The sequence below is a fragment of the Protopterus annectens genome, chromosome 11.part0 (assembly GCF_019279795.1).
Source record: "Protopterus annectens isolate FY-2018-M chromosome 11.part0, PAN1.0, whole genome shotgun sequence".
In the NCBI taxonomy this organism is placed as follows: domain Eukaryota; kingdom Metazoa; phylum Chordata; order Ceratodontiformes; family Protopteridae; genus Protopterus; species Protopterus annectens.
This window is the reverse complement of record NC_056745.1, coordinates 459,930,454-459,957,953: the sequence shown is the minus strand read 5'-3', so window position 1 is coordinate 459,957,953 and position 27,500 is coordinate 459,930,454.

Genomic DNA, 27,500 nt, shown 5'->3' with positions numbered 1-27,500 from the left:
AGTCATTCTCTGGCTGCATTAAGACCTGTGAGATAAAATCTTTATGGCCTAAAGCAAGTCATTTAATTTCAGGCTATTTTTCTTAAGGTTAGCTGGGATAAGTTTAATACCTTCCCTTCCAGTATCATCTGTTAAAATATGAACATTTCATCACTTACAACAATACAGTCTGACATACATGTACATTTTTTTTTGTCCAGCAGGACCCACTGTTGATACATTTTAACACAAGGAACTTTACAAATACAGTTTTAAAACAAGCATCTGTACAAATCAGTTTGATGTTCAAATGAAGCAATAATGGACTTCAGCAACTCAACAACAGTACCAAGCAAAGAAAGTGAAAAGTTGTCACAACACGGCTTTAATATTCAACCAGTACAACAGCAAAACTTATCCAGTAAGCCCTTTCGTCTAGTGTTAGACTTCTTCAGACTCTATTCAAATGACATAAAATTCTTTACAAAACTCCAGCTAGCTATGTTGGCATATGTTACACATGCACTGCCCTACTCCCCCTAGCACTGCTGGCACTATCTCACATCATCACATTATCCACAGTGCATTATTTGTAATCCTAATCTACCCACATCCTGATTTTCCTTTATTTGACCAGATCCTTCTCTACCTCACTCCATAAATACTATACAATCACAAGTTCTGCATAGTTCCTTATCACCCATTCTATCAATAATGGTTTCATCTGTTCTGTTTGTTTTACTGTCTCGCATGCCATATCTTGAATTTCACACATTTGCTTTTTAACTGACTCAAAGGCTACTTGCAGGTTTGTGCAGAAATTCAAATTCATCTATTATTACCATTTCTGACTACATTGTATGCACTACAAACAATCCAGTTAGGTTCCACAGCTGAGACTTAATGGCCTCCAAACTACTGGTGACCTCTGCAATGTTTAATCTTAATAATCTTGTCAACTCAATGGATGCAAAGTGTCATGCCTATCTCATTTCCAGCTCCCAATGGCATTCTCCTCCAAGATGCTCAGATTCAACCACTCATTCAATATGTGAAACCTTTACTATTTTTTCACACTTTTGTTTACCAAATACTATGCTGAATAAATTATCTTTATGTCATAACTAAGTTGTTTGGAGTTCAAGAGACATGAAGCAACCTTTGGAGGCTACCAATTTCACAAAACACCACACATGTCCTTCCTGCAGCTGTTTATGTTAACTTCTCCAAATAATTTTATTTAGTGGATCATTATATAGTCTTTATTTTTTTGTTTATTGACCAGGTTAATCCCACTAGGCTAGTAGTCTGTTTTCAGAGGAAACCTGAGCTGGTACTTTTAGGAGGGAAATTTGGCCAGAGCAATGGGGACCTTCCCCTACTCATTATTGTTGTGAGTGGGATCCATTTTGGAGGAGCACTTCCTGTTTCCATTCCAGGTGCAGAGGCAGTCCAGAAAAACAGGGAGGCAGATGGAGAGAGAAAGAGATGAAGGAGAGGTGAAAGAAATGAAGGGGAAAGCAAATACTGAGACGAGAATGTGTGCAGGATTTTGAGAAAATGTTTCAAAGAAACCTGTTTGATGGAGATGAATCAGCAAATGATGGCTCTATAATAACAAACCTCCAGATGACGGGGTTGCAGGATGATTTGCTTAAAAAATGGTGGCACAGAGAAAGCCAGCAAAGTGAAACAAATTTTTGCAGGGTCAAGCTCCCCTACACCCCCCATGTGGGGGACTGCACTCACCACACTCCTGCTACTTATATATACTAACTCCGAGATCACACTACAGTGGGGAAAAGGCATATTTCCTTATCCACACTGTACAATGCTTTGGTAAACTGATTTTCGTGAAAGTGCACTTTCGATTAAGTGCATTTTTGCTAAAGTGGGTCTCATGTTTCTCTTGTTTGAAGAAATGTGTTTTCGAACAAGAGAAGTAGATATATATATATATATATATATATATATATATATATATATAGTAGAACACTAGATGATGGACCACCAAAGAACAAGCTGCAGACAAAAAATCAAGGATAAAATAAAAGAACTCCGTGCATCCACCAAGTTGAGGGTATAGGCGTACTTTATTACAAACAATAAAGTAAATAAAAGAGATAAGCGCTTTCAGACCCAAACGGTCCTTCTTCAAATTTAAACAAAATGCACCATTGGAAGAAATGTGAACAGATTACCAGTAGACAGCACATTTCAATTATGCAACCAATGGGAAGACATATAGCAATATCTCTTAAACATAAACAGTGAATCAAAACAGGTTTTTTCCCAATGATTACCCATATAAACCATAACCCATAAAATACTAAACTACTAAAATTAATCATAGATTCAACTCACAATGCATAAGTCCTCCAACTCCTATTTCATAATGCAATACCCAGTCCAGGACCAACTGACAGCCTACTGCTGCAAATCACTCGATGTCACAAAAAGGTTACAAAATCAAATAAAAATCTAAAATCATGCATAAGAGTAAACATTCTCATTAGAGAAGAACTCTCATTGTATGCACTCATCCTGGAGATGTGTAAAATGTGAATATAGATAGTGTAAAATATAAAAACTAAAAGGTACAACTGAAAAAACTTCCACTATTTAAGTGGTTACTGAATGACCAATCATAAACTTCATTTAAATGCAAAATCCAATCAAAAAACATGTAAAAGACAAGCAGTATATGTCTAAATTACTTTAATTATCAATAAGCTAAGACACAACAAAGACAAACTTCAGTTTCTGCTCTTATGATGTAAAATATATAATTTTGTATAACTACATGCATTCTTAATAAAGAGTGTATGAAAGTATGTTTGGACCTATAAATAAATAGGTATATAAAACCAAACAACCAACAAAATATGCCATTCGGAGGCAGTGTCCAATCCAAAAGCATTTGCTTGTCACTAGTCCACTGCAATGAGAAGCTCTACACACAAAATTGCCATGCAAAGCAAAACAGAACACCAAATGTGCACTCCACTGAATGCCATATAGGATTAGCTGTCACTCAACCAATCAAATAGTGAAGGCTTCTTACCAGCACCTTTAAGTTGTTTGGTTTTATGTAATTATTTATTTATAAGTCCATACATACTTTCTGTGGATGATATTATAAACAGAAAAGAAGAAGCAAAAATCATGACAGGAGATCTTAATAAGGCATTTAACACAATTGGGCATGAAATCTTATGGGTAATAATGAAAGAATATAAGTCAGAAAATTAAGAAAGTATGTATGTCAGAGTATAGTAATAAAAAAGTAAAATACTTGTAAATGGCTGGTTAAGCCAAGAGGTACATAATAAGAGTGGTGTAAGACAGGGATGTCCATTGAGCTGTATATTCCTTGCATTAGTTACAAATGTTATAGTATATTAAATAAATTACAAAATGAAGGAGATAGGGTATGTAACACCTGAAGGGTTAAGAATTTCAGTTCTCTTAACATATGTAGATGACATAATTATTGCAAAAAACAAAATGTGGATAAAAGAAGTAATAATTTGCACAAATGAGTGTCTAGAGGTGATAGGGGTGGCTTTAAATAAAGAGAAAAGTAAATGTTTATGTGATGTAGAAAAGATTGGGGTGTATATTTTACAATGAATGAATTTTCTGTGTTAAGTATAATATTTGTGTATAGATATGTAAGCAGAATTCAATGGGAAAAACAATAGAAGAAATAAAACAATCCCCAGGATTCAGCAAGCTCTGCACGGCATGCAGGAATAGTGCAAGAGCTGCTGCAGGCAATATGGCTGCCATGCGATCCAGGAATAAGCTCCCAGGATGTGCACAAGTGCTCCTGCACTATTCCTGCATGGACACATCCCCTGCATTCTAACTACCTCATTTGCTGGTGAAAACCATGCAAATGAGGTAAATTAGTGATTCAGGAACAGGCAGACATCCGTGCAGGAATAGTGTAGATTGCAGAAATGTATTCAGCCAGTAGCAGAATACATTTCTGCAAACTACAAAACAGAGGCATGACAGCTCGTAAACATGCATGTATTAAAAGGGTTAGGCATGCCAAAGGCCAAATATACAGCCATAGGCATGAAAAATAATTTCAAAATTATAAAAATTAACTTTTTTTTTGTTGGCCAGTTTTGGCCGTTTAAGCGCAGGGCAGCAGTGTGCAAATGGGATCGGCTGGAAAATAAAAAGAATAGCTGGAAATAAGCTTTTAAACCAAAATCATAATTCTGCCATAATAGTCAATGTTATTCATAACACAACAAGACCATGGAATAGTGGTTGCTAAGGGGGAAGGCTGAGTGTCCGATTTGTAACCATGCATTAGCAGTCAATCCTATGCAAATGAAGGCAATGATACTGAATCATAGCTTTCCCCTCAGTGCTAGCTTGCACCCAACCATGTAGGTGCATTAAGACCACAGTGTAAGCCTAAGAGCTAGATGACTTCATAAGGGGGTGTGTCATGCATGCTGTAAACTTATTGGATTCCTGTGGCCCATGTTTGCGCTTAGCTAAGCACAGCTAAAGCAATAATGCTGTATTGTCTTCCACTAAGAAATACAGAATGTGATTGTGTCACAGGATGGTCAATTTCTGCTAAATGGTGTTTACATTGACTAAACAGGTGTGCGCGGTGCTCACCGGGTTTAAAAAAACAGGAAATAGCAGCTCTATTCACATTTGAGCACTGGGTTTGCGCAGCGTGCCATGGGGCTTAAACAGGAAGGCAATGGGAAGGGAAAACAGCAGTAGGAAGTTAATCAAGGAGAACAAGCATAGCTGGCAGGTGAAATGTATCAGAACCAGCCAATTACACAGGCAGCAGCCCAGCCAAGCACAATATTATAAACTATGCAAACACCTTTCCCTGTGGTTTTTCCCACAAACTCTACACCACCGGTGTACACAAATGGGGAAAGTTTAACTAACAAAAGCAAGGAAATGATAGGGGCTGCTTTCACTATCATAAATCAACATGTGGAAGAGGCTGAGGGTGGTGAGGATGATAATGCTGATGACCAACCCACAATGAGGAGAAGGAGAAGAGTGTACAGACCCAGGGTAACCTACCAGGGGCTACATGAGCTGGAGATAGTGGAGCACTATAGGGTGGACAGGGAACTCCTACAGCAAATTGTTGTGTTATGCCGGCCACACCTCACACACAGAACCAACAGTGGGGAACCCATCCCAGTGGATACCAAAGTATGTGTAGGCTTAAGAATACTAGCCACAGGTACCTTCCAAAGTCCAACTGGGGGTATCATGGGGATCTCATAGGCTTCAGCATCCAGGGTACTCCACCAGTTCCTGGATGCCATATCAGCACATGCCACTGAGCACATATATTTCCTCAACACCCATGAGGCATTGACCAGCAATATGCGTCTTCCACCAAATAGCAGAATACCCTGAGGTAGTGGGTGCTGTAGACCACATGCACATACACATCAAACCACCAGCCGGTGAGTGGGGTAGAGTCCACATAAACTGCAAGGGCTTCCCCTCCATCAACTGCCAGGTTGTGTGTGATGCCCAGAGCATTATAATGAATGTGTGTGCTGGCAGCCCTGGAAGCTATCACAACTCCCACATCTGGCATATGACACAGCTGTACCAGAGATTTGCCACTGGGGACATCCCATATGGCCACCTAGTGGGGGATGCTGGTTATACACTGGAGCCGTGGTTGATGACACCCATCAGAAATGCACACACACCCGAACAAGAACTCCAAAATAAGGCACACGCACAAACCTGAATCATAATAGAGAGTGTGTTTGGGATGCTCAAGTCATGGTTCTGGTGCCTGGACATATCCAGTGGAGCCTTGCAGTACTCACCAGCTACATGTACCCAAATTGTTATTGTATGTACCATGCTACACAATATGATCCTGCGGAAACAGCTGCAGCAGGAACAGCATGGGGCAGGGCCACACAGCCCCCCACCATTGCCAACGCCAGCATAAGCACAGAGTGACTCAGAGGAGGAGCAACCTGAGCCTGCCCCTGTAGGCAGAAGGAGACATGCCCAGTATGCCCAGACCTTGGCATAGAGGCAATGCATAGTACATACACTGACATGGTAGGACCCCAGGGAATAACACCTCTCTCTGACTCACACATACAGTAAAAGGGGTGTCAAACATAACACTATCTGTGCTTAACCATGTAAAGGGAGTGACATAGTCAGCTCTCCAGCATCATCCTCAATACTGGCACAGCCACAAGGTAAGTCACTTTCACTATCAATTGCTAAATGGAGTAGTATGTTCTGCTACTTGTATCTATGGTATGGATGTGAGCATGCAAGGGAATTGGGTGACTGAATGGGATAGCAGCCAATAGTAAACACCTATATCGGCAGCATGAAATCCATAACAAATACTGGTGTCAACATAGTAGGCAGTACTAGACAAGGTGACAAAACCCACTGAAAGACATGTGGTGGGCCAAATGTGTGTCCATAGAACACACACATGCATGTCAGTGAGGCTCACATATGCAACAACAGTCTCAGCCAGCAGGACAGGTGTAGACAAACACAAAGAAAGGCTGTGCTTAGGCCTCCGAGTGATGGCAATGGAGAACAACCCCCTCTGCAGACCTACACAGACAGACTACAACAGGTCAGGCAGTTGGATGTTAGTTCTGAAGGGTAAGAAGTCTGAAACTGAAATGTAGGTCAATAAAACCTAAGAACTGTACTACACTGATATGCCTCTAGTCTGCATGATAGGTCAGAATATAGAATGAAATGGAAGCCAACAGAGTACCTGAAATACCAATACGGTCATAGCAAATGATTACAGTTGTCAGGTGTGTCCCCCCAAAATCCTATGTAGAAATGTAGTAACATGTATGTGTGGGTATAATTACAGTGGAGCACAAATTACCTGAGCTGGCCAAAGTAGCAGGATAGATTGTTGCACGGGTACAATGTGCAGGGTCCTGTGTGTTAGGTTGTTGTGTGTTGTATATTGTGTGAAAGTGGTCAGCATGTAGGCAAGGAGGGTTGTGTCCCAGTGGCCAGTGGCCAGTACTGATGATGACAGGGCCAAATTCTCACAACTGCAGTGCCAAACACAATGCATCCCAGCAAGACGTAATTCAGCAGTAATCCATGCTAATTGTTCGGATGTAATATCTGTCACCATCTGAAAGATGGACATGGCATGAATGTGGGCCCAGACATACAAACAGTACACAGGTGGAAGTACCCTAGATAGTGTATAAAATGTTACTGTCAAATGGACACACCTTTGGATTTGTATATACAGGTTAGCAGCACATTAGTTGGCTGTGTGGAATACTGATGTAGTCTGGCCAAACACTGGCAGACCACAAAAGGCACAGGTATGAAGTGCTGAGAAACTGCTGATGTCCCCGCACAAGCCAGCATAAGTGGAATGCCTCACATATATCTGTGAGTCAGCTGCAAGTAGCATCCATAGCACACATGCACTCAGCTCACCCCACCAGCAGCCACATGTACCTCACAGGTCATATCCCTGCTGTTGGGAATGAGTACAATATGACCCCCACCTCTGAATGGGAATATCCACAGAATGCAGCATGCTGAAGAGGTGCCCCATGCAGGTGTGTCCCTAGCTGTAAGCAGCACCCTGCCAGCATCCACACCAATGGATTAATAAGGACAGAAACTATTGCCATTAACACCTTGCACACCTACCCTATCACTCCAGGGAAATACAGTGGCTTGCAGCCTGGGATTGTAGGAGTGACACGATGAACTGGCCTACTACAGATGGCCTGCATTGCTAGTCTTCTGTCAAAGGCCTGTGTCTCGCCCGTACTGCCAATGTATGTTATCTCATGGACTCCCAAATAATGACATAATACAGTCCACAAAACACAAATGCAAGGCCATGTTGACAAATCCCACTAGCATGTCCACCATGTCCTACTGCATGAACTGTGGACCAACCCCTAAATACTGCTGGGATGAAGTGATAACTATAGGGATATTGTTGTGTCTTTCGGCTTTTCCCAATTAGGGGTCGCCACAGTGGAACTCCGGTCCGCTAATGATTGCCAGTAGATTTTTACGTGCTGAGTTGCCAGCCCTGACGCACAGCTTTCAACAAAGGTACGCCCATTCACGCATGTCTCCACACAGAAGACGCTCTAGCTGAGAATCGAACAGGACAACGTCTTACTGTGAGGTGACAATGCTACCGCAGCTCCACCACTGCAGTAAGTGATAACTATAGGGATACTTATTAGATATAATTTTCATAATGTTCGGAAGAGGATAGAATAACAGAGGGGGGGTAGAAGCATGGACGCCATGGAGTCTGAGAAGCCTGAAACTCAGATGTGTGCACATACTAACCCTGCCTGCAAACACAGGAATGGGTGGCTACAAACCTGCTCGTAAACTACAATGTGAAGGGGTGATGACCAGAAATATGAGATCTGCCTCTGGGTAACCTGTGTGAATCTGTACAGCTGTGAGGTATGGCCACTGCAGGATATGGTCATTCTGTCATGTCAATAGATGTACAAGCATGGGATCCTCAGCCACCACAGTACCAAGGTGCTGAACCATTTACACAGACCCATCAGCAAGTGTCTGCAGCTCCACCTCCAGAATGGCATGATTGTGCAAGAATATGCAGGCTGCAGACCACAATACTGGACAGAGCTTCATTCATCTTGTACTCCCCAGGAACTTACTGCAAGAAAATACATGCACCTGTCAGTAGTTGATGACATAAAACATTACAGTGTAAAAGAGTACATATGTCTGAATATCTCTGCTAACACCAAAACCATGTAGCAGAAGCAACACAGACACAATTAGTTACAGTATTGTCAACCTAGCTACAGATATCCTACAAAACAGGTTGCTAGCTGTAGGTATAGAACACAAATGCCTGCACTGGAGTACAACCTACCTGGAATGGATTCACACATTCAATACAGAACGTCATACTGGGCATGCTGTCACACTTAGAGAAACGAAGCCCATGTCTGACAACAAAATACTGAAGGGTTATACTGAGCATGCTCCGACACTTACAGAAATGATGCCCATGTCTGGCAACAACAGTGGACTATATATATCTGTCAGTCACAGATGTCTGTGCACACACTCCACATTGCACACCAGTCATGCTTTGCACACACATCAGATAGGAATAGACACATATATCCAAGGACAACACACTATAATAGGTCAAACATGCACATACATAGATGTGGGGAAGAGAGTGACAGACAGTGACAAATAGCTTCCCATCATGAGGCCTGCCCCACCCAGCACACTTCCAATTGGCCAATACCACATGAAGTGTAAATGTCTATCACTGTAGACACTTGCTTCTGGTAGCCATTATTCATCTAGTAGTTGTATACACAGTCCTGTCAAATGTAAACCTGTGTGTAACTGAGTGTTGTGTGTTTGCTTCCAGATGAATGGTTTATGGCCCAGTCACACACACTGCCCTCCCCATTGCCCTACTTTAGCTAGCCTGCTGATGTCATTCACCTTGAAATACACCTTTGTAGAAGAGCTAACCCTATCAGCTTGGTGGTGTGTGCTATAACTGTGTAATGCTATAGTGTGATGTACTAGTTAGGTAGGAGTTCTAATCCCAGACATGGCAACTGTGAGACTCTGTGTTTCTGTGTGTAGGGATCAATGCTTTTGAGGCCAGTCACATTCACTACACTTTCCATTGCCCTACTTTGGCAAGCGTGCTGATGTCATTCACCTTGAAATACACCTTTGGAGAAGGGCTAACCCTATAAGCTCTGTGACACGTGCTATAACTGCATAATGCTAGTTTGATGTACTAGTTAGGTAGGAGTTCAAATCCCAGACATGGCAACTGTGTGTGTGTGTTTGTGTGTGTAGGGAATCAATGCTTTTGAGACCAGTCACATTCACTACACTTTTCATTGCCCTACTTTGGCAAGCCTTCTAATGTCATTCACCTTGAAGTACACCTTTGGAGAATGGCTAACCCTATAAGCTCTGTGGTGCTTGCTATAACTGTGTAATTCTATAGTGTGATGTACTAGTTAGGTAGGTGTTCGAATCCCAGACATGGCAACTATGAGTCTGTGTGTGTGTGTGTGTGTGTGTGTGTGTGTGTGTGTGTGTGTGTGTGTGTGTGTGTGTGTGTGTGTGTGTGTGTGTGTGTAGGGATCAATGATCAATGCTTTTGAGGCCAGTCACATTCACTAAACTTTCCATTGCCCTACTTTGGCAAGCCTGCTGATGTCATTCACCTTGAAATACACCTTTGGAGATGGACTAGCCCTATAAGCTCTGTGGCGTGTGCTATAACTGCATAATGCTATAGTGTGATGTACTAATTAGGTAAGAGTTCTAATACTAAACATGGCAACTGTGAGACTCTGCATGTGTGTTTGTTTGTGTGTGTAAGGATCAATTATTTTGGGGCCAGTCACAGTCACTACACTTTCCGTTGCCCTACTTTGGCAAGCCTGCTGATGTCATTCACCTTGAAATACACCTTTGGAGTAAGGCTAGCCCTATAAGCTCTCTGGAGCGTGCAATAAATACGGTACACTGTAGTAGCAATACAAAGCTACATAGGTAGCTCTGTGGCATGTGCTCTAACTGTATAATGCTATACTTTGACAAGCCTGCTGATGTCATCCACCTTGAAATACACCTTTGGAGAAGGGGCTAGCCCTATAAGCTCTGTGGTGTGTGCTATAACTGCATAATGCTATAGTGTGATGTACTAATTAGGTAAGAGTTCTAATCCTAAACATGGCAACTGTGAGACTCTGCGTGTGTGTTTGTTTGTGTGTGTAAGGATCAATTAAATTGAGGCCAGTCACAGTCACTACACTTTCTGTTGCCCTACTTTGGCAAGCCTGCTGATGTCATTTACCTTGAAATACACCTTTGGAGTAAGGCTAGCCCTATAAGCTCTGTGGAGCGTACAATAAATACGGTACACTGTAGTAGCAATACAAAGCTACATAGGGGTTTGAATCTCAGTACTGTCAACTGTGTGTTTGTAATCAGTGTCCTCTGTGGAGGTAGCTGAGACTGTGTAATAACAGGACTCATTGCGGGGTGGGTTGTGCAAATTTCCTATACTGGGGACCTACTATATGTCACAATGTCCACCTTACAGGGACAACAGATGTCAAACAGCAGAGAGGCTGGTGTAGACAATCCATACCCCTACATGTGACATTATGGATTGATGAACAATATAGGCAACCCTTGTATTACCCAGAGAACACTCTCCAACCATGTCTCATAGACAAACACTTGGCTAGGCAGCAGCCACTATATCGGTAGTTCAATGCATATTGCCCACAGATAGTAACCACTGTGTGATTGCAGTGGACTGCAGAGGACATGGCACCCTGTTCCATCCCTACAATAGGCAAATAATTGCTTTTAGTGGTCCTTTGCTATGTTTTCCCACTGGACACCTGCAACAACTGTAGAGTCTGTAAATGTAACCCATAAAGGAAATACCATGCCTTATATACATGCCCTCTATGGACAGATGCCACTAACACCAGTGAATACCTGTATCATGCTGTCAGTGTAGGTGCAGGCACAACCTCATTTTCATAGCCAGTTCTCACCACATGAGGTCAGGAATGCCACATCAGATGATAACAATCTGTCTACACAACATGCCCCAGTCACCCCAGGTACACTTCCACATGTCACAGGACATGTATGTGGGACATGTTCACAACCCAGACACTGTCAATGTTATGGAAAATAGAACACATACATGACAAGCATTGCACAGCACTGGCCACCCACAATAGTAACCCAGATGAGTGGATGGTGAATATAATAACCACCTGTGTGGGCCAATCCAGGGACTACACCCCTGAGCCATATTGCAGACCATTGTCATGTGGCCTGATGCCAAGGTATACCCTTTGCCAATCCTTGTACAGCCTGACAAAGAAGTGGGATGCTGTACAGATGTATGTCACTAACTAGTGGGTGGTATGTGGGCTTCTGACCTCTGCTTCTCCGGTTTTTGTGTGTCAGGACAGACAGGTGTGTGTAAATGCATAAACTGTGTGAGCTTATCTATTCCAGTATTTTCATGATATCCCCATTTACATGGCTGTAAACATTCACTTTGTCAGGCTTGGTCCACACGTCTTGCACTAAGGGTGCTGTGTATACCTCTGGACTGACCAGAGTGTGTCAGACTGTCCACATTTATTGGTCATATCTCTGCTGTATTCCACAGGATCATTACTGTGATTTGTGTGGTACTGTACTACGATGATCTTATGATGTGTGTCAGTAACTGATGGCGTACATGTCAATATCAGATGTGACTTCCCACACAACATTACTGTTAAGACAACCCCTGTTACAGTAGCAAAAGTCTACATGTATACCTGCAATACTTACATGACATCCCCTTGCACTAAGGGGTCGTGACTATTGGTGCTAGGGTATGACTCCACTACATTTTATGGACATATGTTATACATATATGTATATATATATATATATATATATATATATATATATATATATATATATATATATATATATATAGCTATATAAATATATACACATATACATCTATATGTACATACATATATAGATATAAATACATATATATATATATATTTATATATATATATGTATTTATATCTATATATGTATTATATATATATATATATATATATATATATATATATATATATACATATACATACACACACAGACACACACATATAAATATGTATGTATTTATATATATATACATATATATATATACACACACACACACTCACACACTCACACACACACACACACACACACACACACACATATATATATATATATATATACACACACACATATATATGTATATACACACACACACACACACACACACATATATATATATATATATATATATATATATATATATATATATATATATATATATATATATATATATATATATCTACAGATAGAGCTATATATGTCCATATATATAATGCAATATACAGATGTATAGCAATACACACATACATATATACATATACATACATACATGGATATACATATATACATGTGTGTGTGTGTGTGTGTGTGTATGTATATATGTATATCCATATCCTTATTATGTGTACACATGACTGCTGCATATACCTTCCCAGATATATCTCACCGCATTTATCTGATATGTGTATATGTAGATACAACATACTTGATTCAACACTAATATCACTTACAAGTACTACACCACTGTATAGGTCAAAACAGTTGTTCACTACTATTCAGTATGTGTACTGACAGATATGTTGGAAAAAACATCAAACATCTTCCTAGCTGTGATGGCGTAGTGGTTAAGTGCTGTGACTATAATGTACAGGGTCTTGGATTCAAGATCTGCAATAGCTGTTTATTCTGTTGTTAGGCAAAACAAGGGCTGTTGGATACAGAGTGGTTAAAGCACATTCCAGTCTGATAAAATAGCAGGGAAATGGCATTTTAATTCCATGTACATAACATGTGTCTATGCGCTATCATTACAGTAGCAAGGGGTGTCAGTTTACTGTCTGGGACACCTGAGTCTATATGGCTTGTACAACACTCTTTTCCATTTGAATGTGTTACATACATGGGTAGTATCACAGGTTATATAGTCACACTGGCATGTAGTGTATCATTACATTTCTACTGCCGACAGTGCTTTCACAAGTAAGAGTAGATTGCAGATTGTAGTACTGGAACCAAACACCCCTGCATGCAAAGATGGACTCTGAGTCCTCACTGTGGTGTTCTTGGTGTGTGAGCTGTGTGTCATTCAGTATTTCCTACTGGATATTGATCTGACATGGATATTAACTGTAGACTACTGTGTATAGGACATGTCATTGAGGGTTGCTGTCATGTAGTAATGGCATACCTATCAGTGTCAGATGTCTATCTATCAACATAGTCATCCTACTGCATAACCAGTTGGCTAGCGGATATCTGTCTGCCCTCTGTACAGATGTACAGGTGTCAGGACTCCATCTTGCCTGCTTACAGGAAATCTCTGCTTGAGTGTCACTGACATGTCTGCCCAGCTGTGTTATGAATGCCACAGCTAGGGATCCACACCCTGTAGGCACTACATGCCATAGATACCTGAACTACACTACCACAGTCAACAGAACATGCTTGGGTACAGGTCTCCAAGACAGACACTGACCATGTTATGTAATACATGTTGCATACATGTCAGCTGGGGCACCTCACTGGTCCTCTGCAAGATGCAACCAGATTATTGGATGTTGCATGTAACTCTCACCCTGAGGATCAGCCTCATGGTATCTGTTGATAGATGGCCTGCTGGCATATGTCACGTGGCATGATACAACTGCACACACATCCCCTATACTTCCCATCTCTCCATGGACAATATTCTGGTACACACCTATGAACACCTGCACCAATGGACCCCAGTACTGACAAATGTGTACGTGTTCATTACTGGGAATAACAGTATCTGTGTGCTTGTAGACCTGTAGTTGATAATACTCTGAGGCCCTTCACACCCACCACACCCCCCATTGCCATAGTTAGATGTGGCTGCTGCTGTACTGGACATTACATGTACCTTGTTACAGTCTTCACTCTATGGGCTACCTGGAGCTTGCAGTACCAGCACAACACTGTTGTACAAATGGGTTGATAGGCATGGGATACCCTCTGAGTTCTGGCAAGTGTGTGTATGTATGCAAGTGTGTATATTTGCAGGATACAGCATTCTGAAGCCACATTATCCTAATACAATATACCTTCCCACACAGTATTAGGGATAGTGATGTTGCTGATCATAGGAGAGCCATGACAATGCAACACACTACCATCCCTGTGGCATGTGCATGATGCATATCCCTGTAGTAGCACTCTTGCGATAGACAAGGGGTTGTATTGCAGTCCTGGTCAATGTGTGATGGTGGGTATGTCAGAGTATTATTATGGGTTTTAGTGCATACAATATCCACTGTGGGGTGTGGGTGCTGGGTATACTATCTTTACACCATGATACCTCCAGTACATGTCCCATGTTCCACTGTATGGGAACCACTGTCACCATCAACCATACAGGTAACTGATAACACTAATCAGCCCAGTGATGCATGTGGTGTGTACAACTTATCTGTAACAGAATGGACACACTGACAAGGTAGTTAGCACCGATAAGCCCATGTGTTTATCAATGTCTATATGACAGTATGTCACACTATGTATTGTTCATAAACAACCAGTATATCCCCCATTACCATACTGTACAGGGCCTGGTGATGTTCTTCACTTAACATGTAACCCGGAACACACCTCATCCTAAAAGCTGTGTAGTGTGAGCAATTAAGGCCACACACATCAGTAGCACTACATACCCAGGTAGGGGTTCTAGTCCCAGTGTTGACAAGTAAGAGTGTGTGTGTATGTGAAGGGATCTACTTCAGTTTGCAGAATATACATGTCCCAGGAGGTCATCTGTCATAGAACTGCCTGGCAAATGCTAACATTTTACAGGTATCATCCTGTGGAAATTAATTCCATCACAACTAGTAGTAGATGTGTAAATGCCCTCTTCCCCATTGTATAGGTGTACAGCAATACTGGGGTTGGTATATTTAGCTTGGTGTGGATTTTATGGACACAGCCACCATCATTGCAGTTACTGTTGAGTGTATCCCCCGCTTAGCTGGCTGTAATACTGTACAGTTCATGTTAACAGGTTAAGTAGTTGTCAATCACACTATCTGCGGTTCTACAGCACCTCACACCCTTCAAAGGGTAGGGCTGTGCCAGCCACACCAGCACATCTATGTTTACCGAGTTGTTGATTACACAACATTGGGGAAGGGGACATATACCCTGCCATTACCATTGTCAATGACATTAAACTAGCAGACTGCTTATTTCCCAATGTGTTGTTGTGCCTATTCTGTCTTGGTGGAATTACATTGGCTAAAATGGGTTCCTTGCACAAGTACATGCTTCCATGTGTACAGTATTCTCTGTGTATTGCATCAACACCAAAGCATCTGTTTGTGTTATACACAAACATGTGGTGTGTACCACTGAGCACACTTACCATTGTCAACTGTAGAAGGGCTGCTGACATCAGCCACCATGCACTCACCTGTATACACCCCCAGACCTATCAGCCATGTGGCACATGCAGTAACTGTTATACAGACCTGTGACGTGTTCAGGTGTACCCAGGATATGGCACAGTCAAGGTGTCACCACAGTGCCATACCCCTTGTAGGAAACAACAGCAGACCAACACCCTGCTGACACATGGACACCTACAACACAAACAGAATACATTATGGAGACCACAATCACAGTGTTAATAACAGCTATAATGCATCATGGCCGGACAGTTACACTTCCTGACATGTAAGCATTAAACTTTAGTGCTGAGAACATGTTACACATCATTACATTGGTACACTGTAGTAAAGTCACCCTGTGGATCATAACCATATTAGCCTGTCCCTGCATCAATGTTATGGATGCCAGGCATGTGGCACAGGTATAATCATATGCACAGTGTGTGTGTGTGTGTGTGTGTGTGTGTGTGTGTGTGTGTGTGTGTGTGTGTGTGTGTGTGTGTGTGTGTGTGTGTGTGTGTGTGTGTGTGTGTGTGTGTGTGTGTGTGTGTGTGTGTGTGAGGAGGTGTAATTATTAACTGGGCTGTTGTGATGTGGTGTGTGTAGGTATGGGGTTTCCCTGGCTGTGTTGGTGATGTGTGTGTGTATGCATGCACACAGTTCTTCCATGTTGCTGCCCTATACAGGGGTTTGTTGGACAGCTGCAGACCATACCTGGCAGGGTGTGCAGTTCACAGTCTCCGGCCATGGACACGAGAACTGTGCCTGCCAAGGGTTCCATGTGCACCACCAGATACAAGCCATGATATGGTACTCTCCCCTGATGATGACATATGTCTGCTGGATCCAGGTCCATCTTGGGACTGGCCAGGGCCACGTGCACATGGCCTGCTGTGTTGTGGTGTGGACAGTGCCCCCCACAGTGCTGGGGCTGGTACTGCCACTATGGGAGTGGCTCTGACCTCTGGCACATTCACGTCGACCTCCAGCTGTTGGTGTTGCTGGCCTACATCCACATGGCCATTGCACTACTCCCCACCATATGCTCAAGCACAGACATTCCACAGTTGAGGATTCCCACTATCTCACCCAACCATCTATCCATGACCTCTGCAAAATAACGGTGGGCACCTGCAAGATCACAGATGTTGTCAATAACAGCTGAATGAGTAGCCCTCTGCAGCCTCAGACCCTGTCTGGTATTCCATTCAATATGTGCCTGCGTCTCCTTGACAGCCTGAAACATGCATCTGGTGGCACCAGATATGGCACCTCTGCTAGGGGCATGATGACCAGCAGCCCTCCTACAAGCACCCCTGTACATCTGCCTGTGTGGTACCCCGCCAGACATCCAGCTATGGCTGCTGTGTCCAGACACACATGCCATAGATACCACACTGTCCTGTCCCATGCCACCACCTGCCAACTGTCCCTCATCTATGGCCACTGGTGATGGGGTATGTATAGGCAGTGTGACTGTGTGCGGGAATGGGTGGATAACAGTGGGATGTCAAATGATGGTGCAGCTTCAGCCACTGACAACCCTGCCTGTGCCTCAACACACCTATCATCAGTATCAGTGTCTGTATGGACACTAACATCAGTTTGCCTGCAGGAGGGACCCTGACCCACCTCGCCACCTGTGAGTGGAAAACAAGAATTGCAATTTAAGACCTGTATATCATTGCTTAACAGTACACACACACACACACACACACACACACACACACACACACACACACACACACACACACACACACACACACACACACACACACACACACTTACAGGTGAGGTTCCACAAAGATATTATGCACAGACCTCTCATTACCCTTCTGTCAACATGCATGACATATGGCACTCAACAACATACAGTGCAGCTATACTCAATCCCTGTTGCCAACATTATACATCTCTGTGATGCATGGGTTGTATTAGTAGGTGATGCTCCTTCCCCTGGAACACACTGCACCCATGTACCTGGTATTGCTGTGCACCTGTTCAGCACCCTGGTATGTACTGTGCACCATACCTCACAGGTGTACACACCATTGCAGAATGTGTATATGTGTGTCAGTTATGTTTGCTCTGCTGCTCACATCTCCTATGTGTTTGTCCGACACATACCTGGGATAAGATGTGGACAGATGTCATTTGTGAATGCCTGATGTCTGATTTACAGATCTCATCATCAGCGGTGCATGTATGGCCAGTAAAATACAATTACACTGACAACTTTCAAACCTTACTGTGTCTATGGGGAGTGTACACACCCTTATTGACATGGCACCCTCTTCCTTGATATGCCATGGGGCCATATTACTGCATATGTTAACATTACACAAGCCTGATATGTGCCATATGACCTGTGCAATCAAATGCAGTATCAAACAAATGTGTTAATTGTGCAGATGCTGACTGAGATTCATACAATTTGTGGGTGCATATGTGTGCACACCCTTATCATGATGGTTTGTTGCACCAACTGTTACATGTGCTACAGCAGTCACTATTCCTGGAAGGGGTATACCATCATGGGCCATCTGCATTTGCCAGTATTTGGTCACTCTGCCCTAAAAATGTCCCTCAACTCTGCATGATTGCAAGGTCAACTCATGTGCACATCCCTTGGAGGTCACACAGTGCCGTCACTATTGCTGTGGAGTCAGGGTTATGTCTGCCACAATTCATGACCTTGACTATGTGCAGATACAGCCATTCTTAGCGAGCTTTAGATCACTGCTTCAGTTCACTGTTGTGTTTCAGGATGACACCCCCCATCCTCAGCCTTTTTGCAGATGCTTGACAGCTATGGGCTACACATGTGTGTCATTTTGGAGTGTCCCATATTCTGAACATCATGTGTACTGGCCTAGTCCTTGCTAATGAATGGCAAACATACAGGTGTACACTGACACCAGCAAGGTACAGATGGGGATGGTGGGCCTGAGGTGGGGTGAGGTGTTGGTTGTGCAGCACATGTGTCTTAATTGATACTGTCTGTAGGTTTCCAACTTGGTCTTGGTACACCAGTACACATTGCAACACATGCCTTTGGGATAATTTTGATGTTATGCATACACTACCTATAGATAGTCCTGGCTGATGTTTCCTGTGGAACAACTGTCCCATCTGATTACCCTAACCCATGGGCCACACTTATGCAGAGTCCAGGTGATTGTCGACACAGGTACTGAACAGCCAGTGCTTGCTAGTTATTCCTGCAACTCCCTCAGTGTTGTGGCATGTTACTAGGCAGCCTGCATGGCCAGTGTGCAACGTGTCATCATCTGTCTTGGATGGCCATCTGTTTATTTTCTACATTAATATTGTCCCATACATCCTTGCTACATACATGACTGCCTGCACTGTTTACCATGGTATATGCAATGGTGAGGTAAGGCTACATGTGCAACTCTTGTGTGCTACCTGTTGGGTATGGCATCCAATCTATGGCTTGTAAGATGTATGCAAGCCACAGCTGACTCTGTTGCAGGTAAGTGGGCACATTTGATGGGCAAACATCTTGGACAGCAGACCATTTCTTGGTGTGACATTGAGGACCTGTAGTTGCTGGAAGGTCCATACTCATGAAGAGTGCATACTGTCAGTACCTCAAAAGCTGCTTCCACAATATGTTATTTGGAGTGTATGCACACATATGCTTCCAGTGTTTGTTAAGGTATGTATTCCCCATATTTGCTGTCCTAGCATAGGATTCCATATTACTCATTCATTGCTCATTATGACTACATTCCAGGTTGTAAGGGTTGTGGAATGCAGTATTGTGATATGCCATTGTGTAGATCTGTAACAGTTGCCATTGTAATAGTGGTATATACACTGTTGTAGCACTGTATAAGGGTGATGTTTCAGACATGTTCCTACTGTAGGCCATTTGTTCCACCATTATGTTCATCGATGTGCACACATCTTGCAATGACAGACAGGTTGTTAGTTATATTGCAGGACTCTTACATACCCTTCAGATACACCACCATGGTGACCACTGTGATGAAGTGCAGTTAACAGCAACAATAAGTGTACATGTACAGCATGCATTATGGGTAGGTGTGTTAAATGTCTGCATGGAAAATACCATAGCCATAACATGCCCTGTGTATTGGCAAACCTGAACAAACACCATACTCATCAGCTACAGGCTGCTGCCCCAGAGGTATACCAGAGGAACCTACATAAGTGTGTGAGAGATGTGATGTCAGTAGCCACACCTGTGGCATTGGTACAGGGTGGGAGCAGCATTACAATACATCAACAGTACAAACCCACAATATTACAGATTATGCACATCTGTTTTTTACTAAAACGTAGCAACAGACTATATATATTTTATCTCACATATGCATGATTAACCTCTACAGATGCATATGAATATGCAACAGTGGTCTACTGATGTGCCCTGTGGTCTTACCTGCATGCTCCTCATCCATTGTGTGGGTAGCACCGACCTCCACAATGCTCTCCACAGGATCTTGTGTTTGCGGGCTGGCAGGTGCCCCGAGGTTGGCAAGTAGCTCCTCAGCATGTGTTGAGGGAGCTGGATGACCCTCCCTGTGGCTAGCTGGTACCTCCTAACCGCAGCAGCATGCTGACAGGCATGGCGAGTAGGTCAGTGCACCAGTGTCGGACCTGTTCATAACTGTGGTTATGCAGGTCGATATTGTTTACCCTGTGGACAAGATCGTTCCACAGGGCAGTTCTCTCCTCCAGATCATGGGCAGCATGTCGAAAAAGGGTGTGGTAGTGCTGCACCAGGTGTTGTATGATCACCTCATTCTCCTGGGGGGGAGTACACCGGCAATCGCTCCCGTGACATGGTGCCTGAAAGACATAAAGAGGAAAAAAGGTCTGAGGACCTCATACTGCAAGCATATAATAGTTGTCAATACACATCTCTGTCTCCCCCCACCATATCTGCAACAACAATCTGATCACACAACTCAAAGGGTATGTTTACAGCAAACCTACTGTTGTGACATATATCGTATTGTACAACAATTTGTGCAATGTGTTTGTAGTCATGTTCCATGTTGAAACACTAACATTGGTGGCCTGTAATGAACAATGTCACCTAAAAGCCATTGTAAGGGTCACTATGGTTCCATATATGCATTTGTTCTGTTTGCTATGTGACTGCTGCAAATCTGGTGTTTTGTGTTAATGGGGATATCTATGCATGCTGTTAGACATAATCCTGGAATGTGTGAACTATTACTACCCACATATGTTTTATAACTATGCCACAATAGCATGTTTGGATAGACAGTTTCCAGCAGAACCACCTCTCCCACCTCATCTGGCCATGTTATCAGGCCACATTACATCTAGGACCCACCCAGGGACATCATCATCTGCTGGTCCTGCACTACCTTCAGGTGGAACCACCTCAGTGGATGGTGTTCGCCCCCCCCGGGAGCACACACAGACAGGATCCTGTCACCCAAAGTCAGGTCCAGGGTCTGGTGCATAGGGAGCTCCACAGACACTTGGGGGATGTGCTACACCACCTTGAGGCCCTCTTCACCGAAACCCAAAACAACGAGACCACATCAATGAAACCCCACAACAACGAACATTCACAACAACGAAACCCAAAACCATGAAACACTAACACAAACATCACAAACTCACACATACACACACAATCCCAAAGTACCTAACACAAAATACTACAAACCGCTGCACCCTCCAACACCCCCTTCTTTATTATTCTAACTCCGAGATTGTACAAACAGACACACAAGGCACACTCACATCCACACATTACATTCCATCACAAACACACACCACACTCACAACACACACTTACACACACCACTATCCCTCAAACAGACACTTACACATACATACTTACGGGCATCGGAACACCAGATGCGCTAAACACAATCCCATAATGTTGGGATTTTGAATTTCGCACTTCTGGGGTTTCGATGTTCTGAAGTTTCGAACATCTGGTCCCGCTCTTCCCCATATATATATATATATATATATATATATATATATATATGTTGGTGTGAATGACCTGAGACATACCTCCCTGGACTACATGAAAAGAGACATGGAAGAGCTGTCTGATCATGTAGCCCAGGCCGGTATGACCCTGATCCTGAGTAGCATCCTGCCCTCACCAAGAATGATGCCACAGTATAAAGAAAAAAATGATCAATTTCAACAATTGGCTAAGTTTCTGGTGTCATTCAAAGGGGATCCAGTATCTGTCTGCCTGGGATGACATGCTCAACAAGCCATGTTGCTTCACAAGAGATGGCTTGCACCCATCACCCTTAGGCTTTTGAATACTGGCCAAGTCTTTTGCCGCCCCCATAGTGCCTTTTTTAGGCAAGGCACAAAAGACAAACCCACCACCTAAATAGCACAAATAACCAAAAACTGAGGGTAATGCTACTCAAAGCCAGAAGTCTAAACCTCAAAATGCATGCACTCGAGGCACTCCTCAGTACGGAGAACATCGATATCTGTGCAGTAACAGAAACCTGGTTTAAGGCTCCAGAGAGCACCCCAGCACTACCAGGCTATAACTCATACCATACTTTTTGGCCACAGAGCCCGGGCTGAAACACAAAAGGTGGGGGTGTATCCATATTCATCAAGGATACCCACACCTCCAGATTAGTGGTGCAGCACGATGCCTCAGAGATCATCCATGTGCAACTAACAACGGACAAAACTGAAATTCAAATTGTAGCTTGGTACAGATCACCCACCATGACCCAGGACCCCCATTCCGTGTTTCTGGAGACACTGGAAAATATGACGGTCTTACCAAATGCCCTAATATTGGCTAATTTCAATTACCCAAACATTAACTGGGAGAACTACTCAAGTACTAACTCCCTTGCCCAATGCTTCCTAGAATTTATAAACTCAAACACCCTGGATCAACTGGTAAACCCCCCCCACCAGAGGTGACAACATATTGGACATGGTCATCACCAACATGGGTGTCCAGTGTTCCACACAAGAGGTCAGCCCCTCGCTGGTTAGATCAGACCATAGACTAATAACTCTGGATATCCACATTCCATCCCCACCTCCAATCAAGAAAACCACAGTGAAAAACTTTTCAAAAGCAAACTTCACGTTACTTAAGACCAAGGTGGAAAGGTTCACAGCCCCCATGCTAAAGGACAATGCTGTCCAAGCTGCTGAATCCCTCACAAAGGCATTCTATGAGCACCTGCAAGAATGCATGGATTGTGCTATCCCAAGCAAAACCAAGACTCACTCCTCCAAGAAAAGGAAGCCAGTCTGGTGGACCCCTGCCATAAACAAGCTATAAAATAGAAGGAGGAAACTAGTACAGAAAAGAGTAAAATCCCAAGAAGAAAAGACATCCTTGATCAGTATCAGCAAGAAACTACAATCCGTCATAAAATCATCCAAGGCTAGCTTCGAAAGAAAAATTGCCAAGGACTCCAAAGCAACCACAAAACATTCTTAAGCTATGTCAAGAACCTAAGTGGAAACTCTCAGATCTGCTCTGAGTTAGTGCAGAATGGCACAAAATACACTGAACCAACTGATATTGCCAACAATCTGGCAAACAGGTTTAGTGCAAACTTCACCCCCCCTCACCCCCTAAAGGGCCCATAACCATACCAGAAGAATGTAGAGCCCCAGCAATCACTGACATAAAGGTTAAAACAGCCCTGTCCAAAGCCAAAAACACAGCTTCACTGGGACCAGACGGTGTCCCAGACTGTGTCTTACACGAGCTCCAAAATTAACTAACCCCTCACCTAAACACACTGTTCAAACTCAGCCTCTCTACAGGCTACGTACCCATAGAGTGGCACACAACAACAGTTATCCCGCTCCACAAAGATGGAGCCACAGTGGACCCTGGGAACTATCGCCCTATAAGCCTGACTAGCCTGGTCTGCAAGGCTATGGAGCGCATCATCATGGAACTCATTAACAGAGACATTGAGAACTTCCAAACATTGGACCCTACCCAGTTTGGCTTTGTTAAGGGCAGACCATGCCTTCTAAATCTAGTGGACTTCTTTGAGACAGTTACCAATGCTTTAGATGAGGGAAAGGAGGTCCACACAGCCTACCTAGACCTCGCAAAGGCTTTTGACACCATTCCCCATTCTTGTATAATATCACCAGCCTGAACATAAACCCCTATGTCATGAGATGGGTTGCTAATTGGCTCATGGATCGAACCCACATGGTGAGAGTTGCAGGCTCTAGGTCCGACTCTAAACTGTTTACAAGTGGCATCCCCCAGGGCTCAGTTCTGGGACTCCTCCTGTTCAGTATATACTTCTCAGAGGTACAGGCAAGCACAGGAGGACTATGGCTGACCAAGTTCGCGGACTACTGCAAACTGGAGGCCATAATTGACTCTCCGGTTGATACAAACATCCTCAGCATCATGGTCTCTAGCTAAATGCCAAAAAAGTGCATAGTCATCCCCTTTGGAAAAAACAAAGTACCCACGAACTACCACATATGTGGTAGTCCCCTAAATACAGAAAATGTAATAAGGGATCTGGAGACCCAAATAGATAGTAATCTCTCCTTTGATAATCATATTGCCAAGGTAATTAGAAAATCCTTTTATGTGGCCCACCTAATCACAAAAGGGCTCACATCTAGAACAAAAGAGGTTATTGTGCCCCTCTACTCTTCACTCATCAGGTCCATCATTGAGTACAATGCCCCATTTTGGATGTACCCTACAAGACACCTGCAACAGCTGGAAAGACCACAGAAGTACCTCACCAAGAGGATTACTGGCCTCAAATAGATGCTCTATGCAGCCTGACTGAAGAAACTCCAGCTGTACTCGGTTGCATACTGCTTACTCAGAGGTGATCTCTGCCTGACATACAAGGCCATGTCCAACCCAGAATTGATGGACATGCTCCACCTAAAAAAAAAAACAAATCCCCGAGAGCCACATGCTCTAGGGATCTAAACCTCACCACAACGATAAATAGAACGTGCTGGAGGGATAGATTCCTGTCCCAGAGACTCTCCATGCTTTGAAACAGGATTCCAATCTACATTAGGCAGAGCCCCTCACTAACACACTTCAAGAGAAACCTTGATGAGTGGATGGGAAACAGAAAATTTACCCCGGGAATCACTGCAGTGGCTCTGCTGGACAGAGGCATAGAGAACTAATGACTCTGCTGGACAGCGGCACAGGGAACTAATCTAAGGGGGTGCGAAAGCCAACACATTCTGGCTAGGCTTATAGACACCCTCGGGCAGATAGCCTAGTACTTACCTATGAACCTATGAACCTATATATATATATATATATATATATATATATATATATATATATACACACATACACACACACACACACACACACACACACACACACACACATATATAAATTATATATATGTGTGTGTATGTGTGTGTGTGTTTGCATATATGTAGACATACACGTATATATATATATATATATATATATATATATATATATATATATATATATCTCTACAGATATACAGACACACACAAACACACCCACATATATATTTATATGTGTGTGTGTATAGATATATATTTTGAGTTGTATATATATATATATATATATATATATATATATATATATATATATATACATACATATGTGTGTGTGTGTGTGTGTGTGTGTGTGTGTGTGTGTCTATATATCTGTAGACACACATATATATATATATATATATATATATATACACACACACACACACACACACACACACACACACACATATATATATATATATATATATATATATATATATCTATCTATCTATATATATATATATATATATATATATATATATATATATATATATATATATATATATATATAGGTGCATTCAAACATCAGGTCCACACTCTCTAACTCAGCTTCCACCGCAGCTGCACTGTTCTGCCTTGCTACAACACAGACAGGTGATATATGTGGACACAGCCTAACATTAGGGGGGTATATACAGGGACAGACTCCAGGTAAGCCTATTACACACCTATGGCATTTGTGCATGCTACATTACAAATTAACATGACTGTCCTGCAAGTGGTGGGGTCTGAAACTCATGTGTCTATCATAACGGCATTACTTCCACCAACAGCTATTGGCCACACTAATATACATGTCTTGCATTACACAACATACACTGTGATGACTTACATCTTGTCAGTCAGTGCTGATCTGCACAGTTGACAGGTATGGCCCAGTGCCCACAGGGCCAGACACTATGTCCGTAGCAGTTCTTCAGCAGGACATCATTACAACTCCTGATGGCACATATAAATCTTTCCACATCATCTATCCCATTATTATAGGCCAAGTACTACATTCAATTACATGCATATATGTTTCACATACCTGTTGTAGTACTATCCTCTCTTCTGAGTACACTTTTATGTGTCCCTTTAGTTATTTAGGGATGATTTGTAGTTTTAGTTGGTTTAGATATTTTTTCCTGTTTGCTTGGTTTTCCTCTCTCTCTCTTTCTCTCTCTCTGCCTCTCTCTCTCTCTCTTTCTCTATCTCTATCTCCACTACAGGGATTGAGCTGCTTTGAATAGATTGCAGCATGGATTTTGTAAGTGATGCACATGATCAGGTGATGGCCTCTGCACCAATCAGTGTTCACCACTTGCTACATGCATGCAGCCAGCTGTATAGTACTTCCAATTACCACTGTCATGGCAACCCACTACTATAAATTACTACATCATGTGGGCATTGTCCCTTTAACTTTCCTATATGGAAGACATCCTTCCTGTGTGTGGGCAGCAGTGTTACAGACAGCAGGAGCAATACCTTGTACAGCAGGACTTGCAGACACAGGCCAACTACATATTTGTATAAGGTTCCAGACCTACAGACAGTGTGAGTAGTGTTGCTATATGCATTGTACACTGCTGGTTTTACAGGGTCTGTGTGTACATGCTAGTTTAGCATGGAATACAGTCTGTCTGCATAGCTCTCAACTGTGGGCCTATCGGCCAGAGGATTGGCTGTTATGTTTTGTCTGTTCACCACACAGGTCTTGTCTCTGATATATCAGTGGCATTCTGTCTGTTGAGTGCTATCAGTATATGGCTACATCCATTTGTGTTTCTGACTTCATAGTCCTGAATAAGGGTATGTTGCAACCAATCCTGTAACACCAGCAACTTTCACAGTGTATAACAACAATATTGCAAATATGGCCCTGTCTTCCAGCTTCTGGCCTCCACCTATATACCAGGCTTTGTCCATATGTCATGCAGTAAGAGGTTGTTAAGTAGTGGCCTATCATTATGTAGTGCTGGCATTCCTGCCATCATTCCAGTGATGTTGTGGTCCCCCACACATATTGTGGGG